Below are 18,820 nucleotides of genomic sequence, written 5' to 3'. Positions count from 1 at the left end.
GATGTCATAATCGGTCGATGATGTCATAATGGGTCGATGATGTCATAATGGGTCGATGATGTCATAATGGGTCGATGATGTCATAATGGTCGATGATGTCATAATGGGTCGATGATGTCATAATGGTCGATGATGTCATAATGGGTCGATGATGTCATAATGGGTCGATGATGTCATAATGACCGATGATGTCATAATGGGTCGATGATGTCATAATGGGTCGATGATGTCATAATGGGTCGATGATGTCATAATGGTCGATGATGTCATAATGGTCGATGATGTCATTATGGGTCGATGATGTCTTAATGGGTCAATGATGTCATAATGGGTCGATGATGTCATAATGGGTCGATGATGTCATAATGGTCGATGATGTCATAATGGGTCGATGATGTCATAATGGTCGATGATGTCATAATGGGTCGATGATGTCATAATGGGTCGATGATGTCATAATGACCGATGATGTCATAATGGGTCGATGATGTCATAATGGGTCGATGATGTCATAATGGGTCGATGATGTCATAATCGGTCGATGATGTCATAATCGGTCGATGATGTCATAATCGGTCGATGATGTAATAATGGGTCGATGATGTCATAATGGGTCGATGATGTCATAATGGTCGATGATGTCATAATGGGTCGATGATGTCATAATGGTCGATGATGTCATAATGGGTCGTTGATGTCATAACGGGTCGATGATGTCATAACGGGTCGATGATGTCATAATGGGTCGATGATGTCATAATGGTCGATGATGTCATAATGGGTCGATGATGTCATAATGGTCGATGATGTCATAATGGTCGATGATGTCATTATGGGTCGATGATGTCATAATGGGTCAATGATTTCATAATGGGTCGATGATGTCATAATGGGTCGATGATGTAATAATGGGTCGATGATGTCATAATGACCGATGATGTCATAATGGGTCGATGATGTAATAATGGGTCGATGATGTCATAATGGGTCGATGATGTAATAATGGGTCGATTATGTCATAATGGGTCGATGATGTCATAATGGTCGATGATGTCATAATGGTCGATGATGTCATAACGGGTCGATGATGTCATAATGGGTCGATGATGTCATAATGGTCGATGATGTCATAATCGGTCGATGATGTCATAATGGGTCGATGATGTCATAATGGGTCGATTATGTCATAATGGGTCGATGATGTCATAATGGGTCGATGATGTCATAATGGTCGATGATGTCATAATGGTCGATGATGTCATAACGGGTCGATGATGTCATAATGGTCGATGATGTCATAATTGGTCGATGATGTCATAACGGGTCGATGATGTCATAATGGGTCGATGATGTCATAATGGGTCGATGATGTCATAATGGTCGATGATGTCATAATGGGTCGATGATGTCATAATGGTCGATGATGTCATAATGGTCGATGATGTCATTATGGGTTGATGATGTCATAATGGGTCGATGATGTCATAATGGTCGATGATGTCATAATGGGTCGATGATGTCATAATGGTCGATGATGTCATAATGGTCGATGATGTCATTATGGGTTGATGATGTCATAATGGGTCGATGATGTCATAATGGGTCGATGATATCATAATGGGTCGATGATGTCATAATGGGTCGATGATGTCATAATGACCGATGATGTCATAATGGGTCGATGATGTCATAATGGGTCGATGATGTCATAATGACCGATGATGTCATAATGGGTCGATGATGTCATAATGGGTCGATGATGACATAATGGGTCGATGATGTCATAATCGGTCGATGATGTCATAATGGGTCGATGATGTCATAATGGGTCGATGATGTCATAATGGGTCGATGATGTCATAATGGTCGATGATGTCATAATGGGTCGATGATGTCATAATGGGTCGATGATGTCATAATGGTCGATGATGTCATAATGGGTCGATGATGTCATAATGGGTCGATGATGTCATAATGACCGATGATGTCATAATGGGTCGATGATGTCATAATGGGTCGATGATGTCATAATGGGTCGATGATGTCATAATGGGTCGATGATGTCATAATGGTCGATGATGTCATAATGGTCGATGATGTCATTATGGGTCGATGATGTCTTAATGGGTCAATGATGTCATAATGGGTCGATGATGTCATAATGGGTCGATGATGTCATAATGGTCGATGATGTCATAATGGGTCGATGATGTCATAATGGTCGATGATGTCATAATGGGTCGATGATGTCATAATGGGTCGATGATGTCATAATGACCGATGATGTCATAATGGGTCGATGATGTCATAATGGGTCGATGATGTCATAATCGGTCGATGATGTCATAATCGGTCGATGATGTCATAATCGGTCGATGATGTAATAATGGGTCGATGATGTCATAATGGGTCGATGATGTCATAATGGTCGATGATGTCATAATGGGTCAATGATGTCATAATGGTCGATGATGTCATAATGGGTCGATGATGTCATAATGGTCGATGATGTCATAATGGTCGATGATGTCATATGGGTCGATGATGTCATAATGGGTCGTTGATGTCATAACGGGTCGATGATGTCATAACGGGTCGATGATGTCATAATGGGTCGATGATGTCATAATGGTCGATGATGTCATAATGGGTCGATGATGTCATAATGGTCGATGATGTCATAATGGTCGATGATGTCATTATGGGTCGATGATGTCATAATGGGTCAATGATTTCATAATGGGTCGATGATGTCATAATGGGTCGATGATGTAATAATGGGTCGATGATGTCATAATGACCGATGATGTCATAATGGGTCGATGATGTAATAATGGGTCGATGATGTCATAATGGGTCGATGATGTAATAATGGGTCGATTATGTCATAATGGGTCGATGATGTCATAATGGTCGATGATGTTATAATGGTCGATGATGTCATAACGGGTCGATGATGTCATAATGGGTCGATGATGTCATAATGGTCGATGATGTCATAATCGGTCGATGATGTCATAATGGGTCGATGATGTCATAATGGGTCGATTATGTCATAATGGGTCGATGATGTCATAATGGGTCGATGATGTCATAATGGTCGATGATGTCATAATGGTCGATGATGTCATAACGGGTCGATGATGTCATAATGGTCGATGATGTCATAATCGGTCGATGATGTCATAACGGGTCGATGATGTCATAATGACCGATGATGTCATAATGGGTCGATGATGTCATAATGGGTCGATGATGTCATAATGAGTCGATGATGTCATTATGGGTCGATGATGTCATAATGGGTCAATGATTTCATAATGGGTCGATGATGTCATAATGGGTCGATGATGTAATAATGGGTCGATGATGTCATAATGACCGATGATGTCATAATGGGTCGATGATGTAATAATGGGTCGATGATGTCATAATGGGTCGATGATGTAATAATGGGTCGATTATGTCATAATGGGTCGATGATGTCATAATGGTCGATGATGTCATAATGGTCGATGATGTCATAACGGGTCGATGATGTCATAATGGGTCGATGATGTCATAATGGTCGATGATGTCATAATCGGTCGATGATGTCATAATGGGTCGATGATGTCATAATGGGTCGATTATGTCATAATGGGTCGATGATGTCATAATGGGTCGATGATGTCATAATGGTCGATGATGTCATAATGGTCGATGATGTCATAACGGGTCGATGATGTCATAATGGTCGATGATGTCATAATTGGTCGATGATGTCATAACGGGTCGATGATGTCATAATGGGTCGATGATGTCATAATGGGTCGATGATGTCATAATGGTCGATGATGTCATAATGGGTCGATGATGTCATAATGGTCGATGATGTCATAATGGTCGATGATGTCATTATGGGTTGATGATGTCATAATGGGTCGATGATGTCATAATGGTCGATGATGTCATAATGGGTCGATGATGTCATAATGGTCGATGATGTCATAATGGTCGATGATGTCATTATGGGTTGATGATGTCATAATGGGTCGATGATGTCATAATGGGTCGATGATATCATAATGGGTCGATGATGTCATAATGGGTCGATGATGTCATAATGACCGATGATGTCATAATGGGTCGATGATGTCATAATGGGTCGATGATGTCATAATGACCGATGATGTCATAATGGGTCGATGATGTCATAATGGGTCGATGATGACATAATGGGTCGATGATGTCATAATCGGTCGATGATGTCATAATGGGTCGATGATGTCATAATGGGTCGATGATGTCATAATGGGTCGATGATGTCATAATGGTCGATGATGTCATAATGGGTCGATGATGTCATAATGGGTCGATGATGTCATAATGGTCGATGATGTCATAATGGGTCGATGATGTCATAATGGGTCGATGATGTCATAATGACCGATGATGTCATAATGGGTCGATGATGTCATAATGGGTCGATGATGTCATAATGGGTCGATGATGTCATAATGGGTCGATGATGTCATAATGGTCGATGATGTCATAATGGTCGATGATGTCATTATGGGTCGATGATGTCTTAATGGGTCAATGATGTCATAATGGGTCGATGATGTCATAATGGGTCGATGATGTCATAATGGTCGATGATGTCATAATGGGTCGATGATGTCATAATGGTCGATGATGTCATAATGGGTCGATGATGTCATAATGGGTCGATGATGTCATAATGACCGATGATGTCATAATGGGTCGATGATGTCATAATGGGTCGATGATGTCATAATCGGTCGATGATGTCATAATCGGTCGATGATGTCATAATCGGTCGATGATGTAATAATGGGTCGATGATGTCATAATGGGTCGATGATGTCATAATGGTCGATGATGTCATAATGGGTCAATGATGTCATAATGGTCGATGATGTCATAATGGGTCGATGATGTCATAATGGTCGATGATGTCATAATGGTCGATGATGTCATATGGGTCGATGATGTCATAATGGGTCGTTGATGTCATAACGGGTCGATGATGTCATAACGGGTCGATGATGTCATAATGGGTCGATGATGTCATAATGGTCGATGATGTCATAATGGGTCGATGATGTCATAATGGTCGATGATGTCATAATGGTCGATGATGTCATTATGGGTCGATGATGTCATAATGGGTCAATGATTTCATAATGGGTCGATGATGTCATAATGGGTCGATGATGTAATAATGGGTCGATGATGTCATAATGACCGATGATGTCATAATGGGTCGATGATGTAATAATGGGTCGATGATGTCATAATGGGTCGATGATGTAATAATGGGTCGATTATGTCATAATGGGTCGATGATGTCATAATGGTCGATGATGTTATAATGGTCGATGATGTCATAACGGGTCGATGATGTCATAATGGGTCGATGATGTCATAATGGTCGATGATGTCATAATCGGTCGATGATGTCATAATGGGTCGATGATGTCATAATGGGTCGATTATGTCATAATGGGTCGATGATGTCATAATGGGTCGATGATGTCATAATGGTCGATGATGTCATAATGGTCGATGATGTCATAACGGGTCGATGATGTCATAATGGTCGATGATGTCATAATCGGTCGATGATGTCATAACGGGTCGATGATGTCATAATGACCGATGATGTCATAATGGGTCGATGATGTCATAATGGGTCGATGATGTCATAATGAGTCGATGATGTCATAATGGGTCGATGATGTCATAATCGGTCGATGATGTCATAATGGTCGATGATGTCATTATGGGTCGATGATGTCATAATGGGTCGATGATGTCATAATGGGTCGATGATGTCATAATGGGTCGATGATGTCATAATGGTCGATGATGTCATAATAGGTCGATGATGTCATAATGGGTCGATGATGTCATAATGGTCGATGATGTCATAATGGGTCGATGATGTCATAATGGGTCGATGATGTCATAATGACCGATGATGTCATAATGGGTCGATGATGTCATAATGGGTCGATGATGTCATAATGAGTCGATGATGTCATAATGGGTCGATGATGTCATAATCGGTCGATGATGTCATAATGGGTCGATGATGTCATAATGGGTCGATGATGTAATAATGGGTCGATGATGTCATAATGGTCGATGATGTCATAATGGGTCGATGATGTCATAATGGGTCGATGATGTCATAATGGTCGATGATGTCATAATGGGTCGATGATGTCATAATGGTCGATGATGTCATAATGGTCGATGATGTCATAATGGGTCGATGATGTCATATGGGTCGATGATGTCATAACGGGTCGTTGATGTCATAACGGGTCGATGATGTCATAACGGGTCGATGATGTCATAATGGGTCGATGATGTCATAATGGTCGATGATGTCATAATGGGTCGATGATGTCATAATGGTCGATGATGTCATAATGGTCGATGATGTCATTATGGGTTGATGATGTCATAATGGGTCGATGATGTCATAATGGGTCGATGATATCATAATGGGTCGATGATGTCATAATGGGTCGATGATGTCATAATGACCGATGATGTCATAATGGGTCGATGATGTCATAATGGGTCGATGATGACATAATGGGTCGATGATGTCATAATCGGTCGATGATGTCATAATGGGTCGATGATGTCATAATGGGTCGATGATGTCATAATGGGTCGATGATGTCATAATGGTCGATGATGTCATAATGGGTCGATGATGTCATAATGGGTCGATGATGTCATAATGGTCGATGATGTCATAATGGGTCGATGATGTCATAATGGGTCGATGATGTCATAATGACCGATGATGTCATAATGGGTCGATGATGTCATAATGGGTCGATGATGTCATAATGGGTCGATGATGTCATAATGGGTCGATGATGTCATAATGGTCGATGATGTCATAATGGTCGATGATGTCATTATGGGTCGATGATGTCTTAATGGGTCAATGATGTCATAATGGGTCGATGATGTCATAATGGGTCGATGATGTCATAATGGTCGATGATGTCATAATGGGTCGATGATGTCATAATGGTCGATGATGTCATAATGGGTCGATGATGTCATAATGGGTCGATGATGTCATAATGACCGATGATGTCATAATGGGTCGATGATGTCATAATGGGTCGATGATGTCATAATGGGTCGATGATGTCATAATCGGTCGATGATGTCATAATCGGTCGATGATGTCATAATCGGTCGATGATGTAATAATGGGTCGATGATGTCATAATGGGTCGATGATGTCATAATGGTCGTTGATGTCATAATGGGTCGATGATGTCATAATGGTCGATGATGTCATAATGGGTCGATGATGTCATAATGGTCGATGATGTCATAATGGTCGATGATGTCATATGGGTCGATGATGTCATAATGGGTCGTTGATGTCATAACGGGTCGATGATGTCATAACGGGTCGATGATGTCATAATGGGTCGATGATGTCATAATGGTCGATGATGTCATAATGGGTCGATGATGTCATAATGGTCGATGATGTCATAATGGTCGATGATGTCATTATGGGTCGATGATGTCATAATGGGTCAATGATTTCATAATGGGTCGATGATGTCATAATGGGTCGATGATGTAATAATGGGTCGATGATGTCATAATGACCGATGATGTCATAATGGGTCGATGATGTAATAATGGGTCGATGATGTCATAATGGGTCGATGATGTAATAATGGGTCGATTATGTCATAATGGGTCGATGATGTCATAATGGTCGATGATGTCATAATGGTCGATGATGTCATAACGGGTCGATGATGTCATAATGGGTCGATGATGTCATAATGGTCGATGATGTCATAATCGGTCGATGATGTCATAATGGGTCGATGATGTCATAATGGGTCGATTATGTCATAATGGGTCGATGATGTCATAATGGGTCGATGATGTCATAATGGTCGATGATGTCATAATGGTCGATGATGTCATAACGGGTCGATGATGTCATAATGGTCGATGATGTCATAATCGGTCGATGATGTCATAACGGGTCGATGATGTCATAATGACCGATGATGTCATAATGGGTCGATGATGTCATAATGGGTCGATGATGTCATAATGAGTCGATGATGTCATAATGGGTCGATGATGTCATAATCGGTCGATGATGTCATAATGGTCGATGATGTCATTATGGGTCGATGATGTCATAATGGGTCGATGATGTCATAATGGGTCGATGATGTCATAATGGGTCGATGATGTCATAATGGTCGATGATGTCATAATAGGTCGATGATGTCATAATGGGTCGATGATGTCATAATGGTCGATGATGTCATAATGGGTCGATGATGTCATAATGGGTCGATGATGTCATAATGACCGATGATGTCATAATGGGTCGATGATGTCATAATGGGTCGATGATGTCATAATGAGTCGATGATGTCATAATGGGTCGATGATGTCATAATCGGTCGATGATGTCATAATGGGTCGATGATGTCATAATGGGTCGATGATGTAATAATGGGTCGATGATGTCATAATGGTCGATGATGTCATAATGGGTCGATGATGTCATAATGGGTCGATGATGTCATAATGGTCGATGATGTCATAATGGGTCGATGATGTCATAATGGTCGATGATGTCATAATGGTCGATGATGTCATAATGGGTCGATGATGTCATATGGGTCGATGATGTCATAACGGGTCGTTGATGTCATAACGGGTCGATGATGTCATAACGGGTCGATGATGTCATAATGGGTCGATGATGTCATAATGGTCGATGATGTCATAATGGGTCGATGATGTCATAATGGTCGATGATGTCATAATGGTCGATGATGTCATTATGGGTTGATGATGTCATAATGGGTCGATGATGTCATAATGGGTCGATGATATCATAATGGGTCGATGATGTCATAATGGGTCGATGATGTCATAATGACCGATGATGTCATAATGGGTCGATGATGTCATAATGGGTCGATGATGTCATAATGACCGATGATGTCATAATGGGTCGATGATGTCATAATGGGTCGATGATGATGGGTCGATGATGTCATAATCGGTCGATGATGTCATAATCGGTCGATGATGTCATAATGGGTCGATGATGTCATAATGGGTCGATGATGTCATAATGGGTCGATGATGTCATAATGGTCGATGATGTCATAATGGGTCGATGATGTCATAATGGTCGATGATGTCATAATGGGTCGATGATGTCATAATGGGTCGATGATGTCATAATGACCGATGATGTCATAATGGGTCGATGATGTCATAATGGGTCGATGATGTCATAATGGGTCGATGATGTCATAATGGGTCGATGATGTCATAATGGTCGATGATGTCATAATGGTCGATGATGTCATTATGGGTCGATGATGTCTTAATGGGTCAATGATGTCATAATGGGTCGATGATGTCATAATGGGTCGATGATGTCATAATGGTCGATGATGTCATAATGGGTCGATGATGTCATAATGGTCGATGATGTCATAATGGGTCGATGATGTCATAATGGGTCGATGATGTCATAATGACCGATGATGTCATAATGGGTCGATGATGTCATAATGGGTCGATGATGTCATAATGGGTCGATGATGTCATAATGGGTCGATGATGTCATAATCGGTCGATGATGTCATAATCGGTCGATGATGTAATAATGGGTCGATGATGTCATAATGGGTCGATGATGTCATAATGGTCGATGATGTCATAATGGGTCGATGATGTCATAATGGTCGATGATGTCATAAGGGGTCGATGATGTCATAATGGTCGATGATGTCATAATGGTCGATGATGTCATATGGGTCGATGATGTCATAATGGGTCGTTGATGTCATAACGGGTCGATGATGTCATAACGGGTCGATGATGTCATAATGGGTCGATGATGTCATAATGGTCGATGATGTCATAATGGGTCGATGATGTCATAATGGTCGATGATGTCATAATGGTCGATGATGTCATTATGGGTCGATGATGTCATAATGGGTCAATGATTTCATAATGGATCGATGATGTCATAATGGGTCGATGATGTAATAATGGGTCGATGATGTCATAATGACCGATGATGTCATAATGGGTCGATGATGTAATAATGGGTCGATGATGTCATAATGGGTCGATGATGTAATAATGGGTCGATTATGTCATAATGGGTCGATGATGTCATAATGGTCGATGATGTCATAATGGTCGATGATGTCATAACGGGTCGATGATGTCATAATGGGTCGATGATGTCATAATGGTCGATGATGTCATAATCGGTCGATGATGTCATAATGGGTCGATGATGTCATAATGGGTCGATTATGTCATAATGGGTCGATGATGTCATAATGGGTCGATGATGTCATAATGGTCGATGATGTCATAATTGTCGATGATGTCATAACGGGTCGATGATGTCATAATGGTCGATGATGTCATAATCGGTCGATGATGTCATAATGGTCGATGATGTCATAATGGGTCGATGATGTCAAAATGGGTCGATGATGTCATAATGGGTCGATGATGTCTTAATGGGTCGATGATGTCATTATGGGTCGATGATGTCATAATGGGTCGATGATGTCATAATGGTCGATGATGTCATTATGGGTCGATGATGTCATAATGGGTCGATGATGTCATAATGGTCGATGATGTCATAATGGTCGATGATGTCATAATGGGTCGATGATATCATAATGGGTCGATGATGTCATAATGACCGATGATGTCATAATGGGTCGATGATGTCATAATGGGTCGATGATGTCATAATGGCCGATGATGTCAAAATGGGTCGATGATGTCATAATGGTCGATTATGTCATAATGGGTCGATGATGTCATAATGGGTCGATGTCATAATGGTCGATGATGTCATAATGGGTCGATGATGTCATAATGGGTCGATGATGTCATAATAGGTCGATGATGTCATAATGGGTCGATGATGTCATCATGGTCGATGATGTCATAATGGGTCGATGATGTCATAATGACCGATGATGTCAAAATGGGTCGATGATGTCATAATGGTCGATGATGTCATAATGGGTCGATGATGTCATAATGGGTCGATGATGTCATAATGGGTCGATGATGTCATAATAGGTCGATGATGTCATAATGGGTCGATGATGTCATCATGGTCGATGATGTCATAATGGGTCGATGATGTCATAATGGCCGATGATGTCAAAATGGGTCGATGATGTCATAATGGGTCGATGATGTCATAATGGTCGATGATGTCATAATGGGTCGATGATGTCATAATTGGTCGATGATGTCATAATGGTCGATGATGTCATAATGGTCGATGATGTCATAATGGGTCGATGATGTCATACTAGGTCGATGATGTCATAATGGTCGATGATGTCATAATGGGTCGATGATGTCATAATGGGTCGATGATGTCATAATAGGTCGATGATGTCATAATGGGTCGATGATGTCATCATGGTCGATGATGTCATAATGGGTCGATGATGTCATAATGGTCGATGATGTCATAATGGGTCGATGATGTCATAAAGGGTCGATGATGTCATAATGGTTGATGATGTCATAATGGGTCGATGTGTCATAATTGGTCGATGATGTCATAATGGTCGATGATGTCATAATGGTCGATGATGTCATAATGGGTCGATGATGTCATAATAGGTCGATGATGTCATAATGAGTCGATGATGTCATAATGGGTCGATGATGTCATAATGGGTCGATGATGTCATAATGGTTCGATGATGTCATAATTGGTCGATGATGTTATATGGGTCGATGATGTCATAATGGGTCGCTGATGTCATAATGGTCGATGATGTCATAATGGGTCGATGATGTCATAATGGTCGATGATGTCATAATGGTCGATGATGTCATAATGGGTCGATGATGTCATAATTGTCGATGATGTCATAATGGGTCAATGATGTCATAATGGGTCGATGATGTCATAATGGGTCGATGATGTTATAATGACCGATGATGTCATAATGGTCGATGATGTCATAATGGGTCGATGATGTCATAATGGGTCGATGATGTCATAATGGGTCGATGTCATAATGGTCGATGATGTCATAATGGGTCGATGATGTCATAATGGGTCGATGATGTCATAATAGGTCGATGATGTCATAATGGGTCGATGATGTCATAAGGTCGATGATGTCATAATGGGTCGATGATGTCATAATGACCGATGATGTCAAAATGGGTCGATGATGTCATAATGGTCGATGATGTCATAATGGGTCGATGATGTCATAATGGGTCGATGATGTCATAATGGTCGATGATGTCATAATGGTCGATGATGTCATAATGGGTCGATGATGTCATAATGGGTCGATGATGTCATAATGGGTCGATGATGTCATAATGGGTCGATGATGTCATCATGGTCGATGATGTCATAATGGGTCGATGCTGTCATAATGGTCGATGATGTCAGAATGGGTCGATGATGTCATAATGGGTCGATGATGTCATAATGGTCGATGATGTCATAATGGGTCGATGATGTCATAATTGGTCGATGATGTCATAATGGTCGATGATGTCATAATGGTCGATGATGTCATAATGGGTCGATGATGTCATAATGGGTCGATGATGTCATAATAGGTCGATGATGTCATAATGGGTCGATGATGTCATCATGGTCGATGATGTCATAATGGGTCGATGATGTCATAATGGTCGATGATGTCATAATGGGTCGATGATGTCATAATGGTCGATGATGTCATAATGGGTCGATGTGTCATAATTGGTCGATGATGTCATAATGGTCGATGATGTCATAATGGTCGATGATGTCATAATGGGTCGATGATGTCATAATAGGTCGATGATGTCATAATGAGTCGATGATGTCATAATGGGTCGATGATGTCATAATGGGTCGATGATGTCATAATGGTTCGATGATGTCATAATGGGTCGATGATGTTATATGGGTCGATGATGTCATAATGGGTCGCTGATGTCATAATGGTCGATGATGTCATAATGGGTCGATGATGTCATAATGGTCGATGATGTCATAATGGTCGATGATGTCATAATGGGTCGATGATGTCATAATTGTCGATGATGTCATAATGGTCGATGATGTCATAATGGGTCAATGATGTCATAATGGGTCGATGATGTCATAATGGGTCGATGATGTTATAATGACCGATGATGTCATAATAGGTCGATGATGTCATAATGGGTCGATGATGTCATAATGGGTCGATGATGTCATAATGGGTTGATGATGTCATAATGGTCGATGATGTCATAATGGTCGATGATGTCGATGATGTCATAATGGTCGATGATGTCATAATCGGTCGATGATGTCATAATGGGTCGATGATGTCATAATGGGTCGATGATGTCATAATGGGTCAATGATGTCATAATGGTCGATGATGTCATTATGGGTCGATGATGTCATAATGGGTCGATGATGTCATAATGGTCGATTATGTCATAATGGGTCGATGATATCATAATGGTCGATGATGTCATAATGGGTCGATGATGTCATAATGGGTCGATGATGTCATAATGACCGATGATGTCATAATGGGTCGATGATGTCATAATGGTCGATGATTTCATAATGGGTCGATGATGTCATAATGGGTCGATGATGTCATAATGGGTCGATGATGTCATAATGGGTCGATGATGTCATAATGGGTCGATGATGTCATAATGGTCGATGATGTCATAATGGGTCGATGATGTCATAATGGGTCGATGATGTCATATGGGTCGATGATGTCATAATGGTCGATGTCATAATGGGTCGATGATGTCATAATGGGTCGATGATGTCATAATGGTCGATGATGTCATAATGGGTTGATGATGTCATAATGGGTCGATGATGTCGATGATGTCATAATGGGTCGATGATGTCATAATGGGTTGATGATGTCATAATGGGTCGATGATGTCATAATGGTCGATGATGTCATAATGGTTCGATGATGTCATAATGGTCGATGATGTCATAATGGGTCGATGATGTCATAATGGGTCGATGATGTCATAATGGGTCGATGATGTTATAATGGGTCGATGATGTCATAATGGTTCGATGATGTCCTAACGGGTCGATGATGTCATAATGGTCGATGATGTCATAATGGGTCGATGATGTCATAATGGTCGATGATGTCATAATGGGTCGATGATGTCATATTGGTCGATGATGTCATAATGGGTCGATGATGTCATAATGGGTCGATGATGTCATAATGGGTCGATGATCTCATAATGGATCGATGATGTCATAATGGTCGATGATGTCATAATGGGTCGATGATGTCATAATGGTCGATGATGTCATAATGGTCGATGATGTCATAATGGTCGATGATGTCATAACGGGTCGATGATGTCATAACGGGTCGATGATGTCATAACGGGTCGATGATGTCATTATGGTCGATGATGTCATAATGGGTCGATGATGTCATAATGGGTCGATGATGTCATAATGGTCGATGATGTCATAATGGTCGATGATGTCATAATGGGTCGATGATGTCATAATGGTCGATGATGTCATAATCGGTCGATGATGTCATAAGGTCGATGATGTCATAATGGGTCGATGATGTCATAATGGGTCGATGATGTCATAATGGTCGATGATGTCATAATGGTTCGATGATATCATAATGGTCGATGATGTCATAATGGGTCGATGATGTCATAATGGGTCGATGATGGCATAATGCGTCGATGATGTCATAATGGTCGATGATGTCATAATGGGTCGATGATGTCATAATGGGTCGATGATGTCATAATGGTCGATGATGTCATAATGGTCGATGATGTCATAATGGGTCGATGATGTCATAATGGTCGATGATGTCATAATCGGTCGATGATGTCATAAGGTCGATGATGTCATAATGGGTCGATGATGTCATAATGGGTCGATGATGTCATAATGGGTCGATGATGTCATAATGGTCGATGATGTCATAATGGGTCGATGATGTCATAATGGGTCGATGATGTCATAATGGTCGATGATGTCATAATGGGTCGATGATATCATAATGGTCGATGATGTCATAATGGGTCGATGATGTCATAATGGGTCGATGATGTCATTATGACCGATGATGTCATAATGGGTCGATGATGTCATAATGGGTCGATGATGTCATAATGGGTCGATGATGTCATAATGGGTCGATGATGTCATAATGGTCGATGATGTCATAATGGTCGATGATGTCATAATGGGTCGATGATGTCATAATGGGTTGATGATGTCATAATGGGTCGCTGATGTCATAATGGTCGATGATGTCATAATGGGTCGATGATGTCATAATGGTCGATGATGTCATAATGGTCGATGATGTCATAATGGGTCGATGATGTCATAATTGTCGATGATGTCATAATGGTCGATGATGTCATAATGGGTCAATGATGTCATAATGGGTCGATGATGTCATAATGGGTCGATGATGTTATAATGACCGATGATGTCATAATGGGTCGATGATGTCATAATGGGTCGATGATGTCATAATGGGTCGATGATGTCATAATGGGTCGATGATGTCATAATGGTCGGTGATGTCATAATGGTCGATTATGTCATAATGGGTCGATGATGTCATAATGGTCGATGATGTCATAATCGGTCGATGATGTCATAAGGTCGATGATGTCATAATGGGTCGATGATGTCATAATGGGTCGATGATGTCATAATGGGTCAATGATGTCATAATGGTCGATGATGTCATTATGGGTCGATGATGTCATAATGGGTCGATGATGTCATAATGGGTCGATGATGTCATAATGGTCGATGATGTCATAATGGGTCGATGATATCATAATGGTCGATGATGTCATAATGGGTCGATGATGTCATAATGGGTCGATGATGTCATAATGACCGATGATGTCATAATGGGTCGATGATGTCATAATGGGTCGATGATTTCATAATGGGTCGATGACGTCATAATGGGTCGATGATGTCATAATGGGTCGATGATGTCATAATGGGTCGATGATGTCATAATGGTCGATGATGTCATAATGGGTCGATGATGTCATAATGGGTCGGTGATGTCATATGGGTCGATGATGTCATAATGGGTCAGTGATGTCATAATGGTCGATGTCATAATGGGTCGATGATGTCATAATGGGTCGATGATGTCATAATGGTCGATGATGTCATAATGGGTCGATGATGTCATAATGGGTCGATGATGTCGATGATGTCATAATGGGTCGATGATGTCATAATGGGTTGATGATGTCATAATGGGTCGATGATGTCATAATGGTCGATGATGTCATAATGGTCGATGATGTCATAATGGTCGATGATGTCATAATGGGTCGATGATGTCATAATGGGTCGATGATGTCATAATGCGTCGATGATGTCATAATGGGTCGATGATGTTATAATGGGTCAATGATGTCATAATGGGTCGATGATGTCCTAATGGGTCGATGATGTCATAATGGTCGATGATGTCATAATGGGTCGATGATGTCATAATGGTCGATGATGTCATAATGGGTCGATGATGTCATAATGGTCGATGATGTCATAATGGGTCGATGATGTCATAATGGGTCGATGATGTCATAATGGGTCGATGATCTCATAATGGATCGATGATGTCATAATGGTCGATGATGTCATTATCGGTCGATGATGTCATAATGGTCGATGATGTCATAATGGGTCGATGATGTCATAATGGTCAATGATGTCATAATCGGTCGATGATGTCATAATGGTCGATGATGTCATAATGGTCGATGATGTCATAACGGGTCGATGATGTCATAACGGGTCGATGATGTCATAACGGGTCGATGATGTCATAACGGGTCGATGATGTCATCATGGTCGATGATGTCATAATGGGTCGATGATGTCATAATGGCCGATGATGTCAAAATGGGTCGATGATGTCATATTGGTCGATGATGTCATAATGGTCGATGATGTCATAATAGGTCGATGATGTCATAATGGTCGATGATGTCATAATGGGTCGATGATGTCATAATGGGTCGATGATGTCATAATGGGTCGATGATGTCATTATGGTCGATGATGTCATAATGGGTCGATGATGTCATAATGGCCGATGATGTCAAAATGGGTCGATGATGATGATGTCATAATGGTCGATGATGTCATAATGGTCGATGATGTCATAATGGTCGATGATGTCATAATGGGTCGATGATGTCATAATGGTCGATGATGTCATAATGGGTCGATGATGTCATAATGGTCGATGATGTCATAAAGGGTCGATGATGTCATAATGGGTCGATTATGTCATAATGGGTCGATGATGTCATAATGGGTCGATGATGTCATTATGGGTCGATGATGTCATAATGGGTCGATGATGTCATAATGGGTCGATGATGTCATAATGGTCGATGATGTCATAATGGGTAGATGATGTCATAATGGGTCGATGATGTCATAATGGTCGATGATGTCATAATGGGTCGATGATGTCATAATGGGTCGATGATGTCATAATGACCGATGATGTCATAATGGGTCGATGATGTCATAATGGGTCGATGATTTCATAATGGGTCGATGATGTCATAATGGGTCGATGATGTCATAATGGGTCGATGATGTCATAATGGGTCGATGATGTCATAATGGTCGATGATGTCATAATGGGTCGATGATGTCATAATGGGTCGATGATGTCATAATGGTCGATGATGTCATAATGGGTCGATGATGTCATAATGGTCGATGATGTCATAATGGTCGATGATGTCATATGGGTCGATGATGTCATAATGGGTCGCTGATGTCATAATGGCCGATGATGTCATAATGGGTTGATGATGTCATAATGGGTCGATGATGTCATAATGGGTCGATGATGTCATAATGGGTCGATGATGTCATAATGGTCGATGATGTCATAATGGGTCGATGATGTCATAATGGGTCGATGATGTCATAATGACCGATGATGTCATAATGGGTCGATGATGTCATAATGGGTCGATGATGTCATAATGGGTCGATGATGTCATAATGGTCGATGATGTCATAATCGGTCGATGATGTCATAATGGTCGATGATGTCATAACGGGTCGATGATGTCATAACGGGTCGATGATGTCATAACGGGTCGATGATGTCATAACGGGTCGATGATGTCATAACGGGTCGATGATGTCATAACGGGTCGATGATGTCATCATGGTCGATGATGTCATAATGGGTCGATGATGTCATAATGGCCGATGATGTCAAAATGGGTCGATGATGTCATAATGGTCGATGATGTCATAATGGTCGATGATGTCATAATAGGTCGATGATGTCATAATGGTCGATGATGTCATAATGGGTCGATGATGTCATAATGGGTCGATGATGTCATAATGGTCGATGATGTCATTATGGGTCGATGATGTCATAATGGTCGATGATGTCATAATGGTCGATGATGTCATAATGGTCGATGATGTCATAACGGGTCGATGATGTCATAACGGGTCGATGATGTCATAACGGGTCGATGATGTCATAACGGGTCGATGATGTCATTATGGTCGATGATGTCATAATGGGTCGATGATGTCATAATGGGTCGATGATGTCATAATGGTCGATGATGTCATAATGGTCGATGATGTCATAATGGGTCGATGATATCATAATGGTCGATGATGTCATAATCGGTCGAT

Source organism: Anomaloglossus baeobatrachus, chromosome 7 (assembly GCF_048569485.1).
Source record: "Anomaloglossus baeobatrachus isolate aAnoBae1 chromosome 7, aAnoBae1.hap1, whole genome shotgun sequence".
NCBI lineage: Eukaryota > Metazoa > Chordata > Amphibia > Anura > Aromobatidae > Anomaloglossus > Anomaloglossus baeobatrachus.
This window is presented reverse-complemented; position numbering follows the sequence as displayed.